Source organism: Xenopus tropicalis, chromosome 4 (genome assembly GCF_000004195.4).
Source record: "Xenopus tropicalis strain Nigerian chromosome 4, UCB_Xtro_10.0, whole genome shotgun sequence".
Classification (NCBI taxonomy): Eukaryota; Metazoa; Chordata; class Amphibia; order Anura; family Pipidae; genus Xenopus; species Xenopus tropicalis.
The window spans coordinates 42,101,116-42,128,441 of NC_030680.2; positions in this window are offsets into that span (position 1 = coordinate 42,101,116).

Genomic DNA, 27,326 nt, shown 5'->3' on the forward strand with positions numbered 1-27,326 from the left:
CACAGAATGACACTGCCTGGAATTAGACAACTTGTGATCTACAAAAACCCCTAGATCCTTCTCCATTAAGGATACCACCAACACACTACCATTCAGTAGATAGTTTGCGTTTATATTATTTCTACCAAAGTGCATAACTTTGCACTTGCCCACATTGAACCACATTTTCCAGTTTGCTGCCCAGTTTCCCAATTTTGTCAAATCGCTCTTCAAAGCGGCAGCATCCTGCATTGAACTTATAATTTTGCACAATTTAGTGTCGTCAGAAAAAAATAGAAACAGTACTGTCTATGCCCACCTCCAGGTCATTAATAAACAAGTTAAAAAGCAAAGGACCAAGGACTGGCCCCTGTGGTACTCCACTAAAAACACTGGTCCAATTAGAACACTGGTAACTGGTAGGAAGGGGCCAATCCTGGATTGCAGATATTTTGTCAGGGTCCATTTCATACCCTGCCTATGAGATGATATAGCCAAGGAAAGGTATCTATCACTATCAGAGAGAATTTTTCCTCAGTCAAGAGAGCACTTCCTGCACCTGGGCTCTGTGGCTGATTATGTCCTTGACAAAAACAAGAACATTGTCTAACTAGATTTCCACTGATTGTACTAGAAGATCCCTGAAAATGTTGTTGACAAACTCTTAGAAGACAGCAGGAGTGTTATAGAGCCCAAAGGGCATAATCAGGTACTCATAATGCCCATCTCTGGTGTTATAGGCTGCCTTTCACTCATCCTCCTCTCATATCTAAATTAAGTTGTAGGTCCTACAGAGACATAGTTTAGTGAAAACCTTAACCCCCTTCAGTTGGTCAAAAAGCCCATAAATGATGGCTAAAGGATAACAGTTCTTTATAGTTATCTTGTTGAGGCCCCTGTAATCGATACAAGGACAAAAACCTCAATTTTTCTTTTCTACAAAGAAGAATCCAGCCCCAGCAGGAGAGGTAGATGGCCATATGAACCCATATTAAATATTGTCTTGAATGTACTCCTTCATTGCTTGGGTTTCAGCTGGAGACAGTGGATAAGTATGGCTTCTAAAGGATATGGATTCAGAAGAAGATCGATGGGGAAGTCATCATTCAAATTGTATGAGGCACTGGCTCATAAAGTCCGTACAGGCCTGAGGATCCCCATTGTGGCGTGAAGGTGGTGAAATTCTGGATTCCTTGGCTGTTGTCATGGGAGATGAAGAAACCACTGTGGCAAGGAGACTACCAGAATCCGAAGAAGCTGTTGCCCTGTGTGAGCCTGCTGAGCTTCACGTGAGTCAACAAGTTACAGAAGTTTTTGTCCAGCTCAGAGGTTGCTTTCTTATTGCAGTCCAAGGCTTGAACATACTGTCAGGGCCTGATGGCCTTTACTGGGATTGAAGACAGGACCAATGAGGAAGCTAAGTTCAGAAAATCATGTACATGGTATCCAAGGGGTTAAGCAAGTCTCTTATTTGAATTCAGACAAAAAATCATGGCAGGTGGCAATTAATGTAGTCAGGAACAAAGCAGAAAGTCAGGAACTGGTAGATCAAGCTAAAATAGTAATTTTTGCACAACCAGAAACTTCACAGTGAAAGGCCTATTTTTGAGCGTTGAACCCAGGTGTTTGGCATATATATTTTTTTTTATTTTCTTGCCAAGCACGCCATGATGACGTCAGACATTTACACACTGACAGCACCACGTTGGCTCTGTGTTGGTCATGGGCACTGCCATCTTGGACATTAGTGTAGGCCTGGTGGTAAATATACATGCACAGTAGTGTGTCAAATAGTGCCTAATGGTGTAATTAAGCCGGGGGGGGGGGGCTTAAGCACAGGGGTCCCAGGGTCTTAAAGGAAACAAATGATTTTTTCGCCAGACATGGACTCCAAGCGAAATTCTGCATTTCACCATCAGCATTTTCAAAACTGCTGCACAAATTCGCCAAGACAAAATTGTAATAAAGACAAAAGGACTTTAATGCATTTGAAGTGATAAAAAAATGCCCATTGACTTTAATGCAGTTGGAGTAAGAAAAAAAGTTGCTCGTAAAAAATGTCGCCTGCCTAAGAAAGTCACCTATTGACTTCAATGTGATTGGGAATTTTTCAGCAATTTAATGCATTTTTCAGTGAAGCAAAATGGGACAGATTCTCTCATCACATTTCATAATAAGTGACCTATTAAAGTATGTTACCAAAGTGGAATATATATATATATATTCCACTTTGGTAAATATTGTAATACAGTAAATATTGCCCTTCTACATCTTTTACCTTGAGTTATCATTTAGTGATGGGCTGTGTGTTCCCTCAGAGATCACCTGACCAGAAATAATGCAGCTTTAACTGTAACAGGGAGACCTGAGGGAGTATAAGGCAGAAAAAGGCCAATGTCTATTCATTGGCTAATGTGACCTATCATGTATGTGTACCTTGGTTTGTTTGTGTGCACTGGGAATCATATGATCCCAAAAGATGGCCTTTAATTTTCAAAATGGCAATTTTATATTTAGAATTACCCAATGGCAATTTAATGAAAATGATTTATTTAGATGATGCAGGGTTTTACATATAAGCCTACATTGTTTTCCTTTGATGGGCCCCTGCTTTACCAGGTCTCAAAGAGCCTTACCAGGGTCAGGCCCCAAAATAGCTGTCAGAACTGGAGGGTATATTAAAATATGTGCACAGCAAGCCAAAGCAGTAAAAATAGATAGTTATCTTCCCTCTGTACACGAACCTGTGCCAGTCTCACACATCATAGAAAAGCATTTTGTAGCTCAAGATTAACGTTGCACTTCTGGAAAAAGTCCAGTCACGCTGTGCAGCAAACATTGTACAAATGTACAAAGCGCAAAATTAACCAATGACAACTGCTTCATGTTCCTTCTGCTTCTCATGTTTGTTAGAACACTTTTTTAATTACCCAACGTGCAGAATCGGGTGGATCAGTAAAGATTTAACAGGTCAGATACAACAGCAACTGCAGTTGCACTTTTTGCCCTGCCTCCTCCTCCTCCTCCCAATTGAGTGCAGTGGAACCCTGGGCCTACTGCTATCTGTGAAGTTGGTGGTAACTCCAGGGTTCCCACAGCAAACTGTGTCACTTTCTGCAGTGCATTAGCACCAAAACAATCAGGTGCAAATGTAATTTTGTAGCCAAATGTGACACCAACTGGACTTAGAAAATTGTGCCAAGTGCAGTTTACTTATGTGTCAACAAACTCAGAATACATAAATACTAGTGACAAGTCATAGCCAACCCATAAAAATGTTTTTCTGTACTTTTCACAAAAAAGAACAATTTAGCAGGACAAAAAATCCTCCAACAACGCAATGTCAAAAAGCTTGCAGTCTCTGCACAATGTGCTTTAGAAATCCAATACTCTTTCTACCAGAGGAACAGATCCAGCAAGATTTTATGTGATGAAGTAACCCATTTGATATAAAGTTTCAGTACTGAACATTGCACCAAATAAATAACAGTATATTTATGAAGAAAATTTCATTGGGGTGAGAGAATCATCTTAAGGCTGAGAATGTGGTAAGCTGAGCATTTATTTTTAGACTATTTAAATACAAATACTATTTAAGATACCCACTCATACACACATGCAACTGTTAAGGTTTTCATTTAATTTTTAAATGTTCCCTCATCCCCTTTCAGAACAAGCTCTATTGTTTCCAAGTCTTGACTGTTTAGGAAACATATCTAATTTGTAACAACTGTAGGACTGTCAGGAACATATTATTTGGATTCAGACTTTCACAATGGCAATAGGCTAACTATCCTTGAATTTCAACCCTTTGTGATACATCAATGAGCTTACAATGTGCTGAATTAGAGGCATATTAATGGCCAGATGCATTGCAAGTCCATTCATTCGGGGGTAAATCTTCTTATGCAAATATCCCATGAATCGAGTTCAAAGAGTAGGGTTTTAAATTGAGCTTCAGCATACACTAAGACAAGTCCTCACTGCTTTTCAGCAGAAGCAGCAGGGCTTAGATCGAAAGTGACATGAGAAAACTTTGGAAACTTGTTTTGATAACTGAACATGATCTTGTTATCATAATCTGTTGCTGGTAACTTGAACAGAATTTGAAACCTCAGAGAGAGAGATAATCTTACCCATTGTAGTTGTATGTAGTGAATTCTTGGCTTGGTGAAAGCTATCATTGAGTACAACAGTCTGAGGCTTTTCAAACACATCTTTTCATGCTAAGATCTTTTTATCCAATGGTAATTACTGAAACCATTATTGCAAAGCATGAAGTGTTGTTACATTCTGAAAAATGGTTCTACAAAAAATATCAAGGGAGAACTAGTAAACGGTGTCCTTTTATTAAATAGAAGTGATGATAAAGGAGCAGCTGAAATAATTTGTGGGATCGGATATACAACTTACATTGGGGATGATAGATGCCATGGCTCACTTTGAAAAGACATGCAGATTTTTTGTTTAAAATGTGAGCTGGAATGAGAAAACTGCTTGCACTGGAAGGGATACCATAGTCTTTTAGAAGTCAAATATTTAACTAAACATTTATTTATTTAAGCAGAATTAATTATTTATGGGAATCTAGGAGGAGTCATAAGGAGTAAAATGTTCAAATATGTAAATATTTTATGGGTCAGTCATGAAGAGGCGTATAGCGCAGGCAATTTTATTATATTACGCAAGAAACAGGTACTCAAATTCAAGTGAAGTGTAATAAAACCATATACATTACACTTCTGTATAGATAAAAGGTAACATTATTTACATTACTTATTTTCTCATATTTTCATTACATTAGGACCTGATATAATTAATAATGAATTTGTTACACAAGGGGCCATTTACAGTTTCCTTAGATGCAAGTGCAAGAGCTCTAAGGGGTAAAAGACTGCTGTAGGGCAGGCAGTAAGGGCAGGGTCCTGTTGCAGTCTGTGCCTTGTACCACTCCCTAATTTACACATATGAATGACACGCAAGTCAGGTGAAGTGTAGCATTTTGAAAAGCTATAATATTGTTAGGATGGAATGCTTTACTCATTACCATCCAAGACAGGAACAACTAAAAGGGCTTAATAATGCATAAAGAATCTTTATGTACCTATAGTTTATAAACTAATTTTGTCTTTACCTCAGTACAGGTATAGGACCCATTATCCAGAACGCTTGGGACAAAGGGTATTGCGCATAAGGGGTCTTTCTGTAATTTGGATCTCCAATCTTTAAGTCTACTAAAAAATCAATAAAACATTAAGTAAACCCAATAGGCTTGTTTTGCATCTAATAAGGATTCATTATATCTTAGTAGGGATCAAGTACAAAGTAGTGTTTTATTACTACAGAGAAAAATTCAATCAATTTTAAAATTCGTAATTATTTAATTAAAATGGAGTCTATGGGAGACAGGCTTTCCATAATTTGGAGATTTCTGGATAACCGGTTTCCGGATAACGGATCCCATACCTGTACTGCAAAAAACACAAATATATTGAATCCTGGATTTACGTATTTGGCCATTTGGCAGATTTAGCTGATGGCAGTTTAGGCGAATGATCTTTAACTAGTGATGAGCAAATCTGTTGCATTTGTCTTCAATGAAAAATTTGCAAAACTGTTGAAATTTGTGAGATGGCAAACAATTTGAGAAACATGGCTTTTATGAGGCGAAAGCCTTTTTTTGATGCAACTGTGACTTTTTTTTGACAAAATCATTGCAGCTTATTTGCCACAACTTTTTTTTACATCACTGCAACTTTTTCCTCACTTGCAAATTTTTGTGGCAGTTTTGCTCAAAAAGTTCACCGATTGCAAAATGAAAAATTTAGCTGCAAATCCATGCTTGTCAAAAAAAACAAAAACGCTCATCACTATTTTTAACAAAGTGAAAACTGTTTTTCTCACAGATCAGATTTAGAGATTTAAGCCAGTTACAGTTATTGTGAAATATAATGGGTTAATTCTAAAATTATAAATTCTGTTTGCCCAATTGTCATAAAAGGAATCAATACCTCACATGTAGTACATATGTTCCTAATTTTGTGTACATTAGGCTTAAAGTTTTGTAACAACGTGAATATTTCCAGACATCACCATTGCTGCAAGACAGTGCACAATGAAGGAATACATTGGTACATAGCCAGCCTTTAAAAAAACAATTGTTCTTTGACACCCTGCATTCAAATATTGGTTCCCTTAAAGTGTCTCTTCAGTTATAGTAATTTAGAGAGTGTGTACATGTAATGATATTTCAATCTTAACTATAAATAGTGTGTGTCTAGACTAGACAAAATATTGTTGTAGTGCTCCAGAAACTGGAATCTGAGTTTTGTCTGTTTTATCGTATATTCCAGATCTTTGTTAAAAAATGAGGGGAGATTAAAAACATGCCATCAGTAAATGCTGATTAAGGCGGAATGGCTATGCTGGCTACAGATATTAAACCATTTTTTTTTAGCTTTCACTTTGTATTTATCAGAACATCTAAAAAATGATGGCATTGCAGGGATGCACCTTGTTTTCACACTCATGTCTTTTATTGTTCATATTTAATTTACCCTTTATGTGTTCTCCTAGCGCCATTTGGACAGTCTGGTAACTGGCAGGATAAATTACTATGGGGATGGCCTAGGGGTCAAAGAGCAAAGTCATCACTGGGGCAGGACCAACTGAAAGTGGGTCAGCAATAACAAAGATTTGGGCATAGAAACAAGTAGAGAAAGCAGATGTCTTGGCTTATAAATTCACTGACTTCAGGTTCTGCTTTTTGTAAAATATGGAATCTTTATATGGAATATGGAATCTTTATGCAATATTATCATATTTTATTTAAAAAAAATGTAATTTGTTTAAAATTATTTTGCAACAGCAATACTGCCCTGATAATTGAGAATTAAAAAAAATAATGCATAACATCAGAGCAGCCTTGCAATCATTTCAAAATGCACATCATTTCTAAACTGACACACCCCTCATTGTACCAAAAGCCACTCCTTACTTAGTGCAATGTGCCTGCCAGCAGTGTCCATGCTTGAGAAGTACAGGCTTGAACACTAATTTCATAGGGTAATTACCTGATGATAAGCATGATTATTGGTAATAGAAGGGCAAACAGGTGCAAACTGACACGTTCAATCATTTCCAATAGTGCCATTTTAACACATGAATCCTATTAATCTTATTGAAAGAATAATAATTAAATCATGATTGATCCTGGTGATCCTATTTGAGGCATAATTTAAATGGACAGGGCTCGCCTTTTTTGTCCAGCATTGCCTGGGTGCTAAGGAACAAGCACTTAATAAATTGAATAACACCCATCAGGACTTCAGCAATAGTACAATATGTATTATTGAATAATACAATCGTTAATAATCTGAGTGCTGAAGATGAATAATAGATACATGATAATAATTATATATATATATATATATATATATATATATATATACAAGAAAATGGGAAAGTTGTGCTCAACCACTAAATTGTAAACCATTAGGCGGGGGTGCAATGAGGCTGTGACCACAAAATACGGTTTGCGGTTGTTTATATATTTATATATATATATATATATATTTATATATATAATATGATATAATATATCATATATCTATGATTCTTCCAGCACACAAAAGTCACTCCTTGCTCTTTACTGTGGCGACAAAATGTATTCTGAAAAAGAGCATGTCTCTTCCATGCAGCAGTATATGCTTACATTTGTACTTAATTTTTTAGTTATCATATTAATACTAGATTTATACTGCTAATATACATTTGTAACAGGAATGTCCCATTGCTGTTATAAGATATAGAATGCTGGAAGTTTAAGATACTGATGCAGGAGGCATTTCCTGTTACTTCTCTTGTAAAACCTACCCGACATTGTGATAGAAGCAGCATCCTGCATCAATAACTTAAGTTTCAGCCAGCCAAAACATCAAAGTGCACTCTCGTTACAAATTCATTATAGTAGCAGTGTTTAAATACTAAGATAATAAAAATTAAAGTAAAAAATCAAAATGGAAGAAGTGCTGAGTTATTTTAAGCTATTCTGTTTGGGTAGGTATAGTAAAGTAGTAACTGTAACATCACAACTTGGCACATTAACTAGCATTGAGCAAATCTGTACCCATGGCAAGCAATGGGAGATTTGCTTTCACTTTTCTATCTGCACTAGATTGCTCAATTAATTACTGGTTGCTGTGGTATAAATTTGCCCAGAGCTAGTAAATGGGCCCCAATGTGTCATATGGTACCCATGTTCTAATTCTGACCTGACAAAGTCAAGCAACTGTCAACCGTCTGCTGGGATTTTCCTAGGTACTTGGCCTGTTCTCGGCTGCCTAAGAGGTTTGTCGGGTTAAGACTTAGCTCTATAAACAGCAGGAGAAGAAATCATCAAAAAGGTGTAAATTTCATTTTCCCAGTTTTGATGAAGTCAGGCATGAAATGAAATGTAATTCTCTCAAGTGGTGAGTGTTTATACCATTCACACTATTACTTCTGCTCCAAGGAGCCCAATGGGCTAACAGGCATTTGAGCACGTTAACAGAGTTTTAGGATGGCCAGATGGAGGGCTTTCTTTCTTCTATTTTCCTCTTGTTAAACCTGGTTGAAAAGACAGCTTAGTGCTGGCCCCTTCAAGCCATCCCAGTGCCAACTGTGTGATATTTCAGCTTTGCTGAATTTTCCCCTTTAATCTCTCAGTGCTGGTGGTAAAGCCTACAGAAGCTTGTTGTGGATACAACAAAAGGATACAATACAAACACACAAATGATGTATGTGTGTGTGTGTGGGGGGGGGGGGGAGTAATGTTTGGGTCTGTAAGACTAAGTGAATATTAAAATTGTAACTAAATTTTAACAGCCTGTTAGATTCTTAACAAGTCTTATGTTAATAAGTGTGAACTTTAAAGAAGAGTCCAAAAATAATATTATGCTGTGGTATATAACAAAACAAATTACACAACCAGAATAAAATGTGGAGGACAGAATGAGCAGAAGTAAACATTTATTAGTTTTAATGAGCTTCTTGATAAGATCTTACAGGGTTTTTTTTGCTTCACTTGGCAAACATTTGAAGTTTTTGTTTGCAGAAAAGGGAGAGTTTTGTGATAATTAATCTACCAGAGGGTTTATGTAAGCAACTGTTTTACACCTCAATAGCAAACACACCTCTTGTAACTGCTATTGAAATGTGGAGCAGGTAGATGGCTGGTATATAGCTTGAGCATTGCCAAGCAACAGTTGGCAGTCTGAGGCTTGTACAACAAGATTCAGTATTTAGTTCTGCAGAAAATACAAATATAAAAATACAAATATAAAAGGCCTGCATTGTACGTTGAGGTTGGGCGTAACCCTGCATTGAAAATTCGACCCTCTATATCTGAATAGAAATAATCACAGTTTCTATGTCATGTGTATTATTTTTGATTCCAGTTTTTTTTTCAGATGAAGTTATATGTAATATCAGAAACATCAGAAAAGATTCAGAAATCTATATGTAATAACATTTATAAACACTTTCCTGACTTCTATGGGGTATTAAAGCTCTGCACTGAATTCATCCAGCGGGAATGCAAGTGTTTGTTAAATCTGCCCCTTTGTATTGACATCACACAAGAATGCACCATGGCAAAGCATGTCACTGCATTCATTTTAATTTAATAAAGATCTGTTTAAGGGGAGTGACCTGGTGGGACACATTTAGATTATTACATCGGAATTTTCCTAATTATTTAAAGCAAAATCTAAGTTCTCCAGAAACTAATTTATTTTAAATGTAATACATTTTACTTTAACTTATTTTATTATTTATTATACTTTAACTATGTATTATATTATATATATTGTTATTATGAAAAGTGATTTTCATCATTTGCAAGCGCGGACATCCTGGGATCATACACTTAACCCTGGGTCATACATGTACAGGTTCTATTTAATTACTTTTATCAATGTCCCCATAGTTTAAATTAATATTAATATGGGGTACAATGGACACTCTGAGCTACTGAGCTATTTTGTATTCTAAAGAGAGACTGCTATTTGGCATAGGAGTTACTGTGGTAGTAGACTTGTGATCTGGTAAACAGGCCAAAGCCTGAAGCATATATCAGGCAGAAGGAAACGTCCATGTCAGAAGGAGGGAACAATCAGACTATGGGGGAAATAAATTATCTTGATTTTGCTACTTAGTTCTGCCTAAATATTTCGAAAGCATTTTTTTACAATGAGAGCTGTGAAGTTGTACTGTTGTACTGGCTGATACATTAGATAGCTTCAAGAAAGGGTTGGATGGCTTTTTAGCAAGTTAGGGAATACAGGGTTATGGGAGATAGCTCTTAGTACAAGTTGATCTAGGGACTGGTCCGATTGCCATCTTGGAGTCAGGAAGGAATTCTTCCCCTCTAAGTTAAAGAGGCTTCAAAAAGCGCCTTCATCTGGATCAACTAGCAGTTAGGCAGGTTATATCTTGCACGTGTGTCTAGTAACCCATAGCAACTAAATCAGCAGGCAGCATTTACTGATTGGTTACTATGGGGTTACTAGATTTGAACAAACTTAAGCCTTTCGCATTTCGCCATTGACAAATTGTTTCGAGAAACTTCAGTGAAAATTGCGGAAAAAATTTGTCGAACAGATTTTTTTTTTGTCACGCGTCAAAAAGGACGCAGTTGCTGCAACATTGGGCGCAGTCGTGTCAAAAAGCGCAGGTGACAAAAATAGACACGGGCGACAAAAAAGACGCGGGCGACAAAAAAGACGCGGGCGACAAAAAAAATCACACAACAAATGTGTTTCGTTTATGCCGTTTCGTGAATTTTCTTTCTGTTTCATGAATTTTATGGCGAAGCGATATGGGACAGTTTCGCTCATCACTAGTCAATAAGGTACATTCACTAACTAAAAGACAATGGATAAAGAATGTATACAGGGGCTACACATAGTTTAATTGTTTGTACACTATTGTTTAAATTGTTTGTGGGTAGTGATGTGCAAATTTTTTCACCAGGCATGGGTTCGCAGCAAATTTCTGCATTTCTCCACTGGCAATTTTTTTTGCAGAACTTCAGTGGAAAAATTTGTCGCATGTAAAAAAAAGTTATGGTCACGTCGAATTAGTTAGGATCGCATCAAAATAGGCGCGGTCGCATAAAAAAACCAAAAACGTTGCGTGACAAATTCGTTTTGCATATTTTTCACCGTTTTGCCAATTTTCTTTTCATTTTGCAAATTTAATGGTGAAACAGGACAGATTTTCTCATCACTATTTGAGGGAAGAGCTCGAAGGAGAGTGAACAGCAGAAAGTGAAGAGGAGTCATGACTTCTCAAGAAAGTATCTCAGGAAACAGATACTCAATAAATAAATGCATATTCAAATTTTTCAACATCATAGACTGACTAGTTTCAGGTAAAATATGTCCCTGCCCTGGTTTTTAACATCACTCCAGGAAACTTATGTGTGTTCTTGTTTATTTTTCAAGGACAACTATAAAGGCGTAATCCCAATTTTACAAAATTCAAATTCATAACTGCTGTTTTTTTCCTCTAAAATGAGTGGTGACAAAGTTTAGATAAAGCTCCATAAATATATTAACCTTAATTTCTAACCCTAAGGGCTCTGGCACACGGGGAGATTAGTCACCCGCGACAAAACTCCCTGTTCGCGGGTGACTAATCTCCCCGAGTTGCCATCCCACCGGCGACAATGTAAGTCGCCGGTGGGATGGCACACGCGGCGGCGCGATTTCAGGAAATCGCCGAAGTTGCCTTGCGAGGCTTTTTCGGCGATTTCCCAAAATCGCGCCGCCGCGTGTGCCATCCCACCGGCGACTTACATTGTCGCCAGTGGGATGCCAACTGGCGGCAACTCGGGGAGATTAGTCGCCCGCAAACAGGGAGTTTTGTCGCGGGTGACTAATCTCCCCGTGTGCCAGAGCCCTTTGTCTGATGCAGGAACTTTGATTATCTTGCCCAGTCTACAAGAAACTGGAACAGAAAGCTAACTCAGTCCATCATAATTACTTAACTCTTGAGCTACAAATTTTTTCTACAAAAAGGAAAAGCCAAGCACAAGTGTAAGGCTGTAATATTTAACCCAAGATAATATAAAGGTTTTATATTCATTTCAAATTATTTATTCATTTTTAACTCCACTTTTACTGTGTATTCTCTTGCTCCCACTTGTATTTTTGGACTTGCAACTTTATGTTAAAAATGTGAATTAACTGTCTGCAGAGGTTAATATAACTGTTGTTTCACAGCATTCCTCTCTTGCTATATTTTTGTCTTTTGCATAATGGTTTGTTAAAAAGAAAACATAAAATAACTGTCTAAAAGTTGTGCCAAGGGTTCAAAAACTGATGTTCCCATACAGACAACAGTTGCAGTAGTTGCTTCACACAACATTCCTCTCCTTCCACAGTAAGAATAGAAACATTTTGGTAAAGACTTAATAGTATCATTAATGCCTCTCACAATCCAGTTTCATTGAAGTGCATTAAGTAGATATTATAGTAAGACAAAGACTTTGACAGCATTAACATCAAACTAATTTGGCATGCGTGCTGGTCTAGGAACATTTTATGGAACCCTATTGTTTGCTGGCACACCAGGTGAGCTTTAACTTGCAAATTCTTTCTTCAAAAGGGGAGAAAACTTCACAAAGAATCAGAAACAAGAGTGCTTTAGTGTAAGCCAAAAAAAGAAAAAAAGATTTTAGCAAGTTTCCTCTAAGGAATACAAAGTAGCACAAGAAAATCGTTTACAGCATTTGTTCCTCATACTATGGAGGTCTATATATTGCAACTAACATGGGATTAGATATAAATTAATGACGCTTTTCATTTTTATTTGTATAATACTTGTATGTAAAAACAGCTGCTTGAGAATCTATTATACAAGGCAAATCATGCATACATGGATAAAACTGAAAACTTACATTTTAAATTAATTTTCCACTCCACATATGCAAAATAATTTGCAGTCTCTGCAAACACTAAAATCCATCACATTTTCGAAACTTGTTTTAATTGTTTTTTTTTTTTTATCTCTAATCACAGCATCTTTTTGTCAATTTTATGCTTACTTTTTATTTTTTGCGATATAGGCAACACACTTCAATAAATAGCTGTAATAGAGAGTTACATACATAGGGTATTGGTGTACATTTATTTGCTTTGCTTTCTACACTTTTTACATTAAAAAAGTACATTAAAATGCCAACACAGGACATAGTACATTATATGATATGTTTATTAGAGGCATAAAAGTATCCACTAGTGATGAGTGAATCTGTCCCATTTTGCTTTACCGCAAAATTCACGAAACTATGAAAAAAATTGTGAAACGGCAAAAAATTCATGAAAATTGGTGTTGTGCACAACTTTTTTTTTTGACATGACTGCTCCATTCTGACCACTCCATTTTGACACACCCGCGCCTATTTCGATGTGACGATGTGTTTTTTTTCATGGCTAATTTTCACAAAAGTTTTGCGAAACAATTCACCAATGGCGAAATGCGGAAATTTGCTACGTATCCATGTCTGTCAAAATAAAAACACACAGAAAGAAACATTAAGAAATCAGAAGAAATCTGTAAAAATAAATGGTGTTGTATAGTTTTGACTTTACATTTGTTTCATTATGAATTATGAAAAAATATTATTCTCCTTTATGTTTAATAACTGGTAAATGTTTCATTTTCCACCTTACATTTTATACAGTTTTGTTGCGCTGCAAATTTTTGCCTGAAAAATTCCATTCATCACTGTTGTGTAAATTCTATCAAACTTTGTTGCAAATTATAATCATATAGATACTGCATTTGTTAGAACTACTGATGCTGGATGGAAGTTTAGATGATCAATCTCCATTTAGCTAAAATCATTTTCCCAACAGTGCATTTTGATTGTAACCTGTGTAATGCATAATTGTTATTGCAAAAACTAAAGTTTTGCAAGTGTAAAGCAGTTATTGTCCTTCTACTGTATGAGAGGACAGTCCCTGAGTACTGGTGGGCTTCTGGTTATCTCTATGGTGCACACTTTAAAACCAGACACAGGACTGGCCAAATCTTTTCATTTTTTTTCCTGTCAATTATGATCAGTCAGGGTCCTGAGAAGCAGTTGCTAGTAAAAGACCTGTGAAGAATGGGGCTGCCAATTGGCCAGAATTACCTCACTAGCAACCAATCAATGAAAAGCTTCTCCAGTCAATCAAAACACAACTCCCATTCCTAGAACTCAGTGGAATCCTGAGTCAAAGAGTGAGTGCAAAACAGCAAACTATAACAACAAAACTAATATCAAAACTTTTAATAAATCATATTTGCAGAGTTGATTATTGTCATTAGCTCTATCTTATATCAAAATATTGTTTTCATGATAGTTCCTAACTTATCTGCACAACCACCTTCCCCACACCTAGTACTTCCTTCATTCTGGGCAGAGAGTACACCCCCAGCCACTCCCTATTCCCAAGCGGTAACCAGGCCTGGATTTGTAGAGAGGCCATAAAGGCCCGGGCCTAGGGCGGCATAAATTTATGGGCGGAACGCATTAAAATTTGCCCACATACGGAGCACTAGGGATGGGACGTGCAAACCCCTTAAGGGGGATGAGGAGGTGAGTGGGGCAGCCTCTGGGCAGCGCAAACTCAAATCCGGCACTGGCAGTGACTCATCAATTCCCACCTACCCTTTACAGTGTTCCCAGTCACTGTGCTACAATAAATACATATTTTTTTCAATAAGTTAATCTCCAAGAAAAAGTAACTGTGAAAAAAAGTAAAAAAGCTACTGGTTTGGGAGAGTTGAGTGTAGTAGACTGATATAATTTTTAGAAATTTGTGAGGTGGTTGAAGGAGGGGTATATCAATCACACCATGTGGTAAGGAATAACAGCTTCTCAGACAGATAATGCCATGTATACTGTCAAAGGTTGTAGGTCTATTGTTAAGTAGTTGAACTTTGAAACAAAACTTGCCATACATGACCAGATGTACAATACCTGGGGGCCAAACAACTGTATCATCCCAGTATGTTGTGGTCAAATTGGGCAAAGGTCCACTCATTTTACAACCTAGAAGATTTGTATGGCAATATATATGGCCTGCTTTAGGCTCAAAAAATCTTGGTGGAGAAAGCTTTGACCTTTATCAAACTATAACAGAGTGCTTGTCCCTGATTCTTCACCCTTTCTGTCCAACTCCTGCCTGTCATTGATTCTGATCCCACTCCTGCCTATCCCAGTCCCTATCCCTGTTATATTAAATATAAATATGGATATGAATAGAATGGCAATGGAAACTGTGCCATGGAGTAGTAGTTGTTACAGCACCTGGTTCCAATATCATAGCGCCATTATTACCTCTCCTCATCTTGTTCCATGTCAGAGCACATTGATGATATTTAAAGATATGTAAGGTCAATGTGTTATTGCATTTGACAAAAGGCATTATCATATTAGTGTGTGTTGGAAACTGAAAGGTAAATAATGGGAAAGTAGCAGAATGACAATGAACTACAGGGTATGGATATTTATATCCATAAGCTGCCCACATGCTGGCCGTTACATGGAGGCCACCAAGTTTGTCTGTCAGTGTCGGGCACAAATCTTTGTGCCACCTTCCATGAAGAACAAAAAAGAGCAAGCAGTTGAACAGTAGACAAAAAACAAGGTCCTTTTCATCTTAACCCTTTAGAAACTTAGCCAGTGATCCTCCCAATCTCCCTAAGAGTTGTTATTTACTTGCCAGATGTGCCAGCCTGTGCAAATATGGACCATCTAATATGTATCCAATTGGTTTTCTGTAGGTTCTGTTTTTTTTTATTTATGAGCAATCAACCAAATAAATCCTTTAGAGTGACACATGGCAAAACTGTTTATAATGTTTGATCTGAAAGTGATCAATATAGGTGTGCTGTCCCTTTAAATCTCCAGTAACATCTTCTATGTTTTGTATAAATCATTTAGGGGCACATCTATCACTGGCTAAAAATGCACCACTGTTCACCAGAGCTTTATATTCACTTCTATAAGATTTTTTAGGACCATGTTTTTCAAGGGGTTTTCACCCTTAAATATGCCCCTTAATCTCTATCTCTTAATATGGCACCAAATTTAGATTGTGAACTACTGAGGACAGGGAATGCCTGAACACAAATACACCAGTGCAGGGTAGTGTATATATATTAACTAGAAACGCTCTATTACAATAAACAGAATAATAATAGTTTAACTTAATATGCTGAACTGCAGGGTAGCAATAAATAAATAAACAAATCAATGAAAAGTTTATATCTCCCTGCACCAAATCACGACCCCGTTGTGCCTCTCATGAAATCAATGAACGCAGTTAGTACAAGCAGCTGACTTATCAGTCCTTCGATCAGAATATTCACAAATGCTAAGAAATGGGTCTCTGAAGAATTGTTTATAACTGCAAAGTGATGCTGCGGCTGACATTAAGATGCCAAGAGGCTGGAAGCCAGGCCTCCTGTGTCACCTTAGCAGTGAATAATTGGGCCTCTGCATATTCCTTGTCATAAGTGGCAGGAGTGAAGGGGCCCTGAGGATTTTCCTGGCAGGGCCGATGCAGCACAAGCAAAATAAATTAAAACACGGGCTCTAGGCAGCTTGATAGTGGATGACAGGTCAGAGCATTTGTAGTTGTATCATTCGTCCTGATGCCCATATGATCTTCACCAAGTGGCACACTATGCAGACATTACAGATTAACATCTTGTTTCCCATGCAGCAGTTCAATACCTCTGGTTTAGCATTCCTTTTGCTGGAGACTCCACTGCACAACACTTTTTTACACAAGATAATAAGTTTTTTATTCATCTGGATTATTAATTTGAAATTTTAAACCCTACAAAAATTTTACAACAACAGTAATGACATTAGTGAAGTATTCCTTCCATTACCTCCAGATTTATATTGCAAATACCTGTAGCAATGTTCTTTTTATATGGGGGTTTTCTTTCTCTATGTAAATATACAGTATTTGGTGATCTCAGGCAGTGGGTTACTCATAGGGCGCACTACCATAGACAATGTGAAGCATCCTTGGGTAATTTACTTTTTACTGGTTATTTTAATGGTAAAAGTACAAAGTTTTCTTTGTGTCCTTAGGCTAATGGAACATGAGGCACAGCTTCAGCTTCTGGAGATTAGAAAGTGGTACTTGTTCCTGACCACAACCAGCTTTCAATGTTTTTTGTATGGATGATTTAATATTGATCTCTAAATATTAAGGTCTTCTAAAAATGAAAATAAAAACCTGTTGTTAAGATCAAGGGAAAATGTCAAATTTAAAGGGTAAAAAGACTTAATAGACAGAACATGGATAGGTAAATAAAACATAGTGTGGTTACTGATATGTATATGTTAACAGAGAGGGCATGATATAACAAGAAGGGAGTATGTTAAAATTTTGGAAGAGTTTGTAAAGGCTTGTACTTTGTGATGGAGACAATTAAAAGGGAGAAATTATTGGCAACCAATCATTTACTAATACTAACAAAAACATATAGGAGATATCCTAAGGAGACCAAGACTAAGCAAAAAAACCACAAATATAAGTGAAGATATATAACTGGACGTTAGAAGCAAGGTTCAAATCCCAACAAGAAAACCCCTCTTGGGAGAAATTCATTACCTCCACCAGTTATTTTTTACGTATAGAGAAGTTTTTCCAGAAAAAGAAGAAACTAAGGGGCACATTTACTAATCCACTAACGTCCGAAAAGCGTCCGAATGCGTTTTTTTCGTAATGATCGGTATTTTGCGATTTTTCCATAAATTGTCGCGACTTTTTCGTAGCCGTTACGACTTTTTCATAAATTGTCGCGACTTTTTCGTAGCGTTACGACTTGCGCGAATTGTTGCAACTTTTTCGTAGCCATCGTACGAGTACGAAAGTTTTGGATTCATTCGAGCTTCAGTATCGTGACTTTCCTTGGGCCAGGTTGGAGCTGCAGAGTGCCATTGAGTCCTATGGGAGGCTTCCAAAATCATGCAAAGTCTGAAAGTTTTGCCCGCCGTTTACGAGCCCTCAATACGAAAAAGTTGCGACAATATACGAGCAAATCATAACGGCTACGAAAAAGTGGTGGCAATTCACGCAAGTCGTAATGGCTACGAAAAAGTCGCGTCAATTTATGAAAAAGTCGTAACGGCGACGAAAAAATCACAAAAAATATGAAAAAGTCGCAAAATGTTCGTTTCCAATCCGAATTTTTCCCATTCGGATTCGTGGATTAGTAAATCAGACCCTAAGTGTAGACAACAGGTACAATAGAAACAGTAATAATGAAGTAACTAAGGAGTGTGGCATATTCAGTCTTTCTAGTATGACCTTTATTAAAGTAGACAAGAGGTTTTAAGTTATGGTCTTAAATTCTGCCCTTCTAGAGGTCCTAATTCTTTTGAAAAGTTTATTGATTTAAATTAATTTGTAACCTAACTTTATAAATACACTTAGGATATATTATCTAAGGTTGTATCTACTGTAGGTGAACTGTGATCAGTTTTAAACCTAAATCTATATTTTATCTATATGCATCATGTGGTCCTTATTTGGAAACTTTTTTAAAATTGTGGAGGGACAATTTAGTAATTAATGGAATCAGTCTTCAGTTAAAGTAAATAATTTGAGAAGGAGTTTTAAAGAAAATGAAGGCTTTTAAAAGCATTGTAATTTCACCATCAGACAATGGGCAGGTCTAGTAATTCAGGAACAAGAGCAATATTTCTCAGAATTACTAAAACTTCTCTTTGATAAAGATACATATTTTATTTTAGCATTGGACCCTACAGAGAGTTAAAGGAGCTAGTTCTAGTAGCTAGAGACAGAACTGATTAAAAAATGTCTGACATCTTTACTGCTACAAATTCTGTTTATGTATCAATTGCCAAATATACATACATTTTTGAGTAACCTGCCTGGGGGACCAATCATCACATCTCTCAGTGTTTGTAGATAGTTATCTCCAACCCTTGTTGGTAGCACCTTCATTTCTCAAAGATAGTACATCTATTATCAATGCCTTACAAGGAATAGTCTGGGAATCAGATATGCCTTTGGTGTCCTTAGATGTACAATTATTATATACATGCATACAACACCTTAGGAAGGCAGACAAGCCATGCCTTTTTTATTCGAGGCTACTCAGTGGTACACTTCAGAACTACAGTGGTTCAGTTTTACCTGGTAGTGGAAGGCACTTATTATAACCAGGAAGAATGCAAGAAAATGGGTAAGGCAGCAAAGTGGAATTGGAGAAATTCCTTTTGAAATTGAAAAAAATTTGTTCAATGTAAAATTACTTTCACAATTTCTACTACTTCAATAGCGGTTTATAGATTTTGAGATTTATGAAGAAAATTAATGTTTAATGACCAAAACTAATTTTAAAGCAGTAAATGTTGACTCATATTTGCACCTGAAAAGTATGCCCCCAAGACACTTTATTAATAATGTACCTATAGGACAATTCTTGTGTATTTAGTAATAATGGGTGAATTATCAAAAAAAATGAGAGGGGGAGATTTCTGGAAAAGGGGTATATTAAAAAAGACCTTAATGAAGCATATGAGGATATGATGAAAAGAGAGAGAGTTTCTTTATTAAGACAAAAACAAAAGCCAAAATGTAAATGCCTAATTTTATTTGTAACCAGATTTAATACAAGAATAAAAAGATTAAGGGTGTTTTGGAGAAAGGTTGACATCATTTGTCAGTTGATCCAGTTTTAGGCCAACTTTTGCCTACAAAACCTTTCACTAGACACCCACTTTGAAAAATATGGTTGTTCCTAGTTTTAGACAAAACTAAGGGCTTAGGAGAGAAAGGGGACTAGATGTCCCCAACTGCAAAGTGTGCAAATATTTGCAAGAGGGAGTAAGCACTAAATGAGGTGGTTAAGGTTCAAAGTTTTGTGACTTATATATATATATTACAAGGGATGTAATCCCAGTGGGCCCCTTCTCTAGTGGGCCCCGGTGGCCCAGACCCGACTCTTGCAGCGCTCCCCCTGCCCGACCGCTCCTCCCCTGACGCGTTAAATTTATGCACTCGGGGTAGGACATCAGGTAGGGGGCCCTGCAAGGGGGGTTAGCGGGGCCCCTGTAGGGGGGGTTAGGGGACACCTGCAGGGCCCCTTGGGCAGGAGCCCCGGTGGGCCCTTCACCCACAGTCCGACCCTGGATGTAATCTATGTGTTGAGTTGCAATTGTAGTTACCAATATGTGGAGAAAACCTGCAGCCTTTTAAATTAAAGAGTTTGGAACAAGTATATGAGAATGATTGGAACACGTAAATAATATTATAACATCCCATCTTTCATTAAGAGAGGACAACCAGTTACTCGTGCAATATATTTTCCTTCATAATTATGGATGTGACCTAAAACATTTATTATTTCAGGAGATGGAGATATCAGTGTTGAAAAGGGATGGTACTATACAGATGTTACAAAAAAGAAATTTTGGGTTTATAAGTTCCTAAGGTATTTAATAACTTTAAAATTATGTTTTTTTTTAAATAAATTATTTATAATGAAGTAATTTTTAGGCGTTTACCTGGAATTGGTTTATTGTAAAATGTGTTTTTCCCTTTTTACTCTCTATGTACCATTCTTTATAGTATAATGAATTGGTGTCCTTTAAATAGGAACTGAAGAAGGAGAAGCTTACGCCTCCTGACAAAGCGTGTTGAAACGTGTTGAAGAATTATGTTTAGGAAAAGTGAGCTGTGAAATGAGTTGTCTTTTGCATTTAGGTTTCTAAAAGTCTTGTAAGTGTATTTACATTTCCAATATATTGAAAATAAGTTATAGCTCTTGGAGAGTGCCTCCTTTGTTTCTTTGTTTTTTTTGTTAGACGAGTAGTCTGTTATGCTGCCACTGGAAACAAGGAAACCTATTTCCACTTAGTTACATGTGTGACATTAGCCTAAGGCAGGGATCCATAACCTTCTTTTACTTGTGAACCACATGAAATGTAAAAAGAGTTGGGGAGCAACACAAGCATTAAAAATGTTCCTGGGGTTACAAATAGGGGCTCTGATTGGCAATTTGGCTGCCCCTATGTGGACTGGTAGATAGAGATGTAGCGAACTGTTCGCCAGAGAACTAATTCGCACGAAAATAGGGTGTTCGCAAGTTCGCAAGTTCGCGAACTTTTAGCGATGTTCGCAATTTTGGGTTCGCCTTAGCTGGAGCCAAATTTTGACCTCTCACCCCAGAGCCAGCAGATACATGGCAGCCAATCAGGCAGCTCTCCCTCCTGGACCACCCCCGGACCACTCCCTTCCATATATAAACCGAAGCCCAGCAGCCATTTTACATTCTGCCTGTGTGTGCTTGTTGAGTTAGCATAGGGAGAGAGCTGTGCAGGGGTTTGAGGGACAGTTTAGGTAGCTTTGCTGACTAGTAATCTACTTTCTACTGCTCTGTATGTAGCTGCTGGGGACAGCTGTCCTGCTGATCTCATCTGCTGTAACCCGATAGTCCTTGTAAAAGCAGTTTATTACACAAGTTTAGAAATGTAGTGTGATTTCTGCCCTTTACAGCACAAAACGCAACGCTGTGTCAACAACGTATTTTTCAGAGACATTTTTGCCCTTGATCCCCCTCCTGCATGCCACTGTCCAGGTCGTGGCACCCTTTAAACAACTTTAAAATCAGTTTTCTGGCCATAAATGGCTTTTCTAGGTTTCAAAGTTCGCCTTCTCATTGAAGTCTATGGGGTTCGCAAAGTTCGCAAAAGTTCGCACTTTTTGGCAGAAGTTCGCAAACGGGTTCGCGAACTTTTTTTGTGAGGTTCGCTACATCCCTACTGGTAGACTACAGGAGGCTCTGTTTGGCAGTACCCCTGGTTGTATGGCTGGGTGCTGCTATTCACCAAATGCACCCATTGAGTGTAGGTAGGGGGGATTTGGACTTTAAGTTGTTGGCAATTATTTTCTTAACATAGGTTATAGGTTATAGCAATTGATATCAGGATTTGATCAGCACAGGATGGGGAGAAATCTTTAAATCAATTCAGTAATAGAATGTGGGGTTCTGGAGGAATGAGGAGGGCAAGTGCAAGTGCAAGAGCTTGAGAAATGGTTTTGGTAACTTTCAGCCAATATGTTGGAATCTGAGGTCAGGGCCAATGGATATGCAGAAATGTTGCAGGCATCTGAGACATTACTCTAAAACTGTAGGGTTCATCTTGTAAATCCTACGGGGGGGGGGGGGGAGGGTCAAGTAGGTTCTATGTAAATATCAGAATTGGAGCACCTAGTCTCTCACACATATGATGGAGGCAGATTCAAGCATGTCTGACCAAATTGTGAGGCTATCTATAGCCTATTTTGTGTAGAGGTTAGGAAGGAGAGGTACAGAGATTGTAGAATTGGGGCAGTGGTTTTTGAATGTTTTTTTTTGTGCATATCATATTTTCCAATACCCTAGGATTATTTTCAATGGGCACACATTTAAAAAGAGAAGTGAGGACACGTTGGTTTTGTAGGTAGGGAAAGAGCATTTTTTTGAGCAGGGAAAAGGAGTAACCTCATCATCTGTAAACATTTAACATCTTAAACATTAAATAAACCTTTTAGGATTGTTTTGCCTTCAATAATGATTAATTTTATCTTAGTTTGGATCAAGTAGAAGGTAATGCCTTTTTGTTACAGAGAAAAAGCAAAGCAATCCCATTTAGATTATAAGCTCTACGGGGCAGGGACCTCCATCCTCTTGTGTTTTTGACTCTTTTCGCAACTGTATCTTTTATTTATTTGTCTTTATTGTAATACTTTGTATTTATCTATTATCTTAATACCCCCTGTCTGTATTAATGTATTCTACTGTACAGCGCTGCGTACATAAGTAGCGATTTATAAATAAAGATATACATACATACATACAAATCATTTTTAAAAATGTTAATTGTTTGATTACAATGAAGTCTATAAGGGATAGTCTTCCTGTAATATAGGGCTTTCTGGATAACAGGTTTCCGGATAATGGATCCCATACCTGTAATTCATTTTATGTTTGGCCCATTCTTGGGGGTTTCAAGTAGCAACTTGAAGTAGCAACTGTGTGCGTCTTAGAAAAAGAATTGTTGAGCTAAGGATCATTAGTGAATTGTAGACCTCCTAAGGGCGCTAGTCCCTTAGCATCAGTGGGAAGTCGTTAAGTTATTAACAGGGGCCTGCTGCAATAAGTATATTTGAGGAGCTTCATCACTGTAAATATATTTATACAGATGAGTACTGTCAGTGGAAGGATCTAACTTTCGTGAAGAACTAGTAAATATTTATATCAATGGAGCAGCCTGGGATAAACCCCTTTTAGTCATGTGAAATAATATGGGCTATTAGGTAATTCAGGTCTTTCAGAGATTAGGTAATTTGCTTGTGTCTGATGGGATCTTCAATTTTTCCTATTCCATTTGATTATACTATCATCTGCTTTATGGCACGTGCCTGTCCACAGATTTTTGAACTTTGGCCGGCTAAGAGCTCTGACATCCACTAACTGTCCTGACCGTTGGCCTTGATTCCGACTAGCCCATTTTGTTAAGTCATTATCTATTAATCCATTTATTTTTTTTAAAGCTATTTGACTAATATTAAAGCTTGGTGTGCAATCTGTATTTAATATATTTTTAATTTGAATTTTCTTTTTAGCAATTATACTGATACATTCAGAAATAAACAAAGAATAAATGCATACAACTGGGTAAAATGGGGAAAATGTTCACCATAGTGGACTCAACACAAATAAATGGTATCTGCTATGCAGCAATGCTGATGAGTTAGTCACAGCTGATACACTTACTGGTGTACAATGCTAATTTCCTCTGCTAACATTTTTCTGACATGCAAAACATTTATATGATTAAATAATTAAATAATAATTAAAATAGTCTTTTGTTTTTAATTTTTAAGATATTTACCTTTCTAGACAAGAATATAAAAATACTCACAGATGAAGGGACATGATCCCGTCTGGCACAAAAATTAAGAGTGCAATAAAGCCCTTGTTAATCTAGGTGAGGACCATTAGTGCACTTTGGTCTATATAGGATTTGACCCCTTAATCTTGTCATAGCCATTAGTGTACATTGGTCTCAGGAGGGGGCTAAACGCTTGAAGAACATTACATTCTTAAAGTAACTGACAACACAGAAAGCCCTGCCAGCTATTATTTTGCTGTCAGAGTAGCATTGCAACTCCAGTCCTTTTGATCACATACTATTAACAGTTTAGTAAAATTATTATTTCTAGTTGTCAGTTAGACACTCACCCACTTTAATTATTTATATGACTACAACTTAATCTTCTATATGTTAAACCATGTTTTAAAAAAATAATATTCTGCTGCTGGAACTTGAAGTGTATGGTTTATTGGATCAGATACTTTTTCTTATTTAATTGAATCTGGCCTATTATGTGGAAAACATACACACATGCACACAGCAAGTATTCAATTTTTTAATGTCTCCCTTACTTGGAGCAAAAGTTTCTGCTACAGGCCTAGTCACCAAAAAGCCCATCAGTTGGAATTATTTAAATAGTAATAGTAATAGGCTGAAAAATGACCATTGAGTTCAACCTTTTATGTCTAAATTAAAACTGCCTTACTGCTATTTGATCCAGAGGAAAGCAAAGCCAACTAAAGCTTCTACATTTTGCCTCAGAGGGGAAAAAGTCTTTCTAACTCCTAGAAACAAGGTCAGGCTGGGCTAAAGAGAAACTGGGGAAAAAACCTGGCAAGCCCTGACCCGATCTTTCCCCTGCTGTCTTCCCTTCCTCAATCATAGCCAAGTATACACGTGCATATGCATATGGAGGTGGTGATGGGTGGGCAGTTGGGTGTGGGGGCCAAGAAAGCATTTATACCAGTCCCTGAAATAATTTTGTGCTAATTACAGTAACCTTGTATCCTATCCATTGCTAAAACCATCCAACCCTCTTGAAACTGTTTAAAATATCTGCCAGCACAACCATTTCAGGAGAAGACTTCTGCAACTTCAGCTCTAACTATAAAAGATGCCCTTTCCCATAGAACATATTTTGGATGCCCTTGTGTGTGCTAAAAGTATCTACTATAAAACATCAGAGAGTTTATTGCATGGTCCTCCTCTATATATATATATATATATATATATATATATATATTATTTACGAATGGTCCGCACTCCCATATCACTCATATTTCACATAGTTTCTCTGGGTGCTGCAAAACGGTTGTTCCATGTATACAATATTCCAAGGATTGTGCGCACTCCAATTCCAAATGTTAAACTTTATTCACAGATAATCGCATATCAGTTACATCAACGTTTCGGTCATGGTCTAAGACCTTGTTCACGATGTTATACCCTTAATATAAATTACATACAATAAAACTTTATATACAAGATTAATCCCACCCACTGGTCACGTGTCAGCCAACCGGCCCCACCCCCCTCCTCAGGCATTAACCATGTCATCAAAGGGGTGCGGGAAATCCCTATTCACACAGGTATGAGGCACAATGACAACTAAACTTCCCTGCATGATACTACCTCAAGTCGCTTAAAGTCACCTAACTGGCAAAAAACAATGTAGAGAACAATACTCATTTAGCCCCCTTGGTGAAAGCGTATCAAGTTTTCTAATCCAAAAAGATTCACGTTGGAGTAGCAACCTGGATCTGTCACCCCCCCGTCTTGGCATAGGTACATGGTCAATAGCCTTATAACTGAAGGTGGGTAACCTATGCCCCACCTCTAAAAAATGCTTAGCCACAGGTTTCGTAGTTGCATTATCCCTAAAGGCTATGTTAATCGCCGATCTGTGGGCGTCCATACGCTGGCGCAATGTAAGATCAGTTTTGCCAACGTACGAAAGCCCACACGGGCATGTGACGAGGTAAATTACATGGGTTGTGGTACATGTAATCCGATGCCGTATTTTAAATCTCTGTCCCGTGTGTGGGTGTGTAAAAGTCTCACCAGGTGTCATATAACGGCAGGATATGCATGTCGGGCACCTAAAGCACCCTAATTTAATATCATTTAACCAAGTCACAGCACCCCTAGCCGGCGAATAACTCCTAACAGGATCGCTCACAACTAGCATATCTCTCAAGCTTTTACCTCTACGGTAGCCAATCAGGGGGGGGTCCGGACAAAGCTTACCCAATGTCGTATCAGCCTTAATGATCGCCCAGTTGGCACGCAAAAGTTTGCCCAAGTTTTGTGTTACATTATTATACTGGGTAGATAGAATCAAACCCCTTTCTTTTCTCTTAGCACTTTCACCCCTAACAATATTTCTTGCCTTCTCCAGGGCAACTTGTAGTGCTTCACTGCCATACCCTCGTTGTAAAAATCTGTCTCTCATCTCCACCAATTGTTGATCACAAATAACTGGATTAGAATTGTTGCGCAACACTCTACAAAATTGTGAGATAGGTAACGATCTTTTCAGGGCAGGTGCATGTGCACTAGTGGCGTGCAGCAGGGAATTGCGATCCGTGGCTTTCCTGAAAAGAGAGTAATCAATATTACCAATACCTACTCTTAATTGTAAATCTAGGAAATGTACCTCACGGTCGCATGTCGCAGTGAACTTAATTGCCTCTGTGCACATATTAAGTTCACTAACCATTAGTTGGAAGTCCGCTCCCTTCCCCAACCAAACAATACAAATATCGTCGATGAATCTCTTGTATAAAAGGAATCTATGCCCATATTTCGGTAAGATGTAAGTACTCTCAAATTGGTGCATAAATAAATTAGCATATGCAGGTGCCATCGATGCCCCCATCGCCGTGCCTGTTAATTGCTGGTAAAAGTGCGATTCAAACCGAAAATAATTAAGTTTCAGACATACCTCCAGCAAATCTATAACAAACTGCACTGGAGGGCCCACATAGTCACTAAAACATTCAAGCGACTTACGAACAGCAGCTAATCCTTCACCATGGGGTATGCTAGTATACAGACTTACCACATCTATGGTTGCCAGACATACCTCTTGATCATTTGGTATTGCCAGATCACGAATAATATTTAGAAAATGAGGTGTATCACGAATGTACGAAAAAGTAGACTGCACCACTGGCTGAAGAATCTTATCTATAAATACACCCAAGGGTTGTAATAAACTGTCTCTCGCAGACACAATTGGTCTACCCGGTGGTGCAGTCAGACTCTTGTGCACCTTCGGCAATGTATAAAGCACAGGGCACTTAGGATGCATAATAGTCATGTAATCAAACACAGATTGGGAAATCCAGTTATTATTGAGAGCCCCCAGCAATAACTTATCAATACAGGTCTTAAAGCC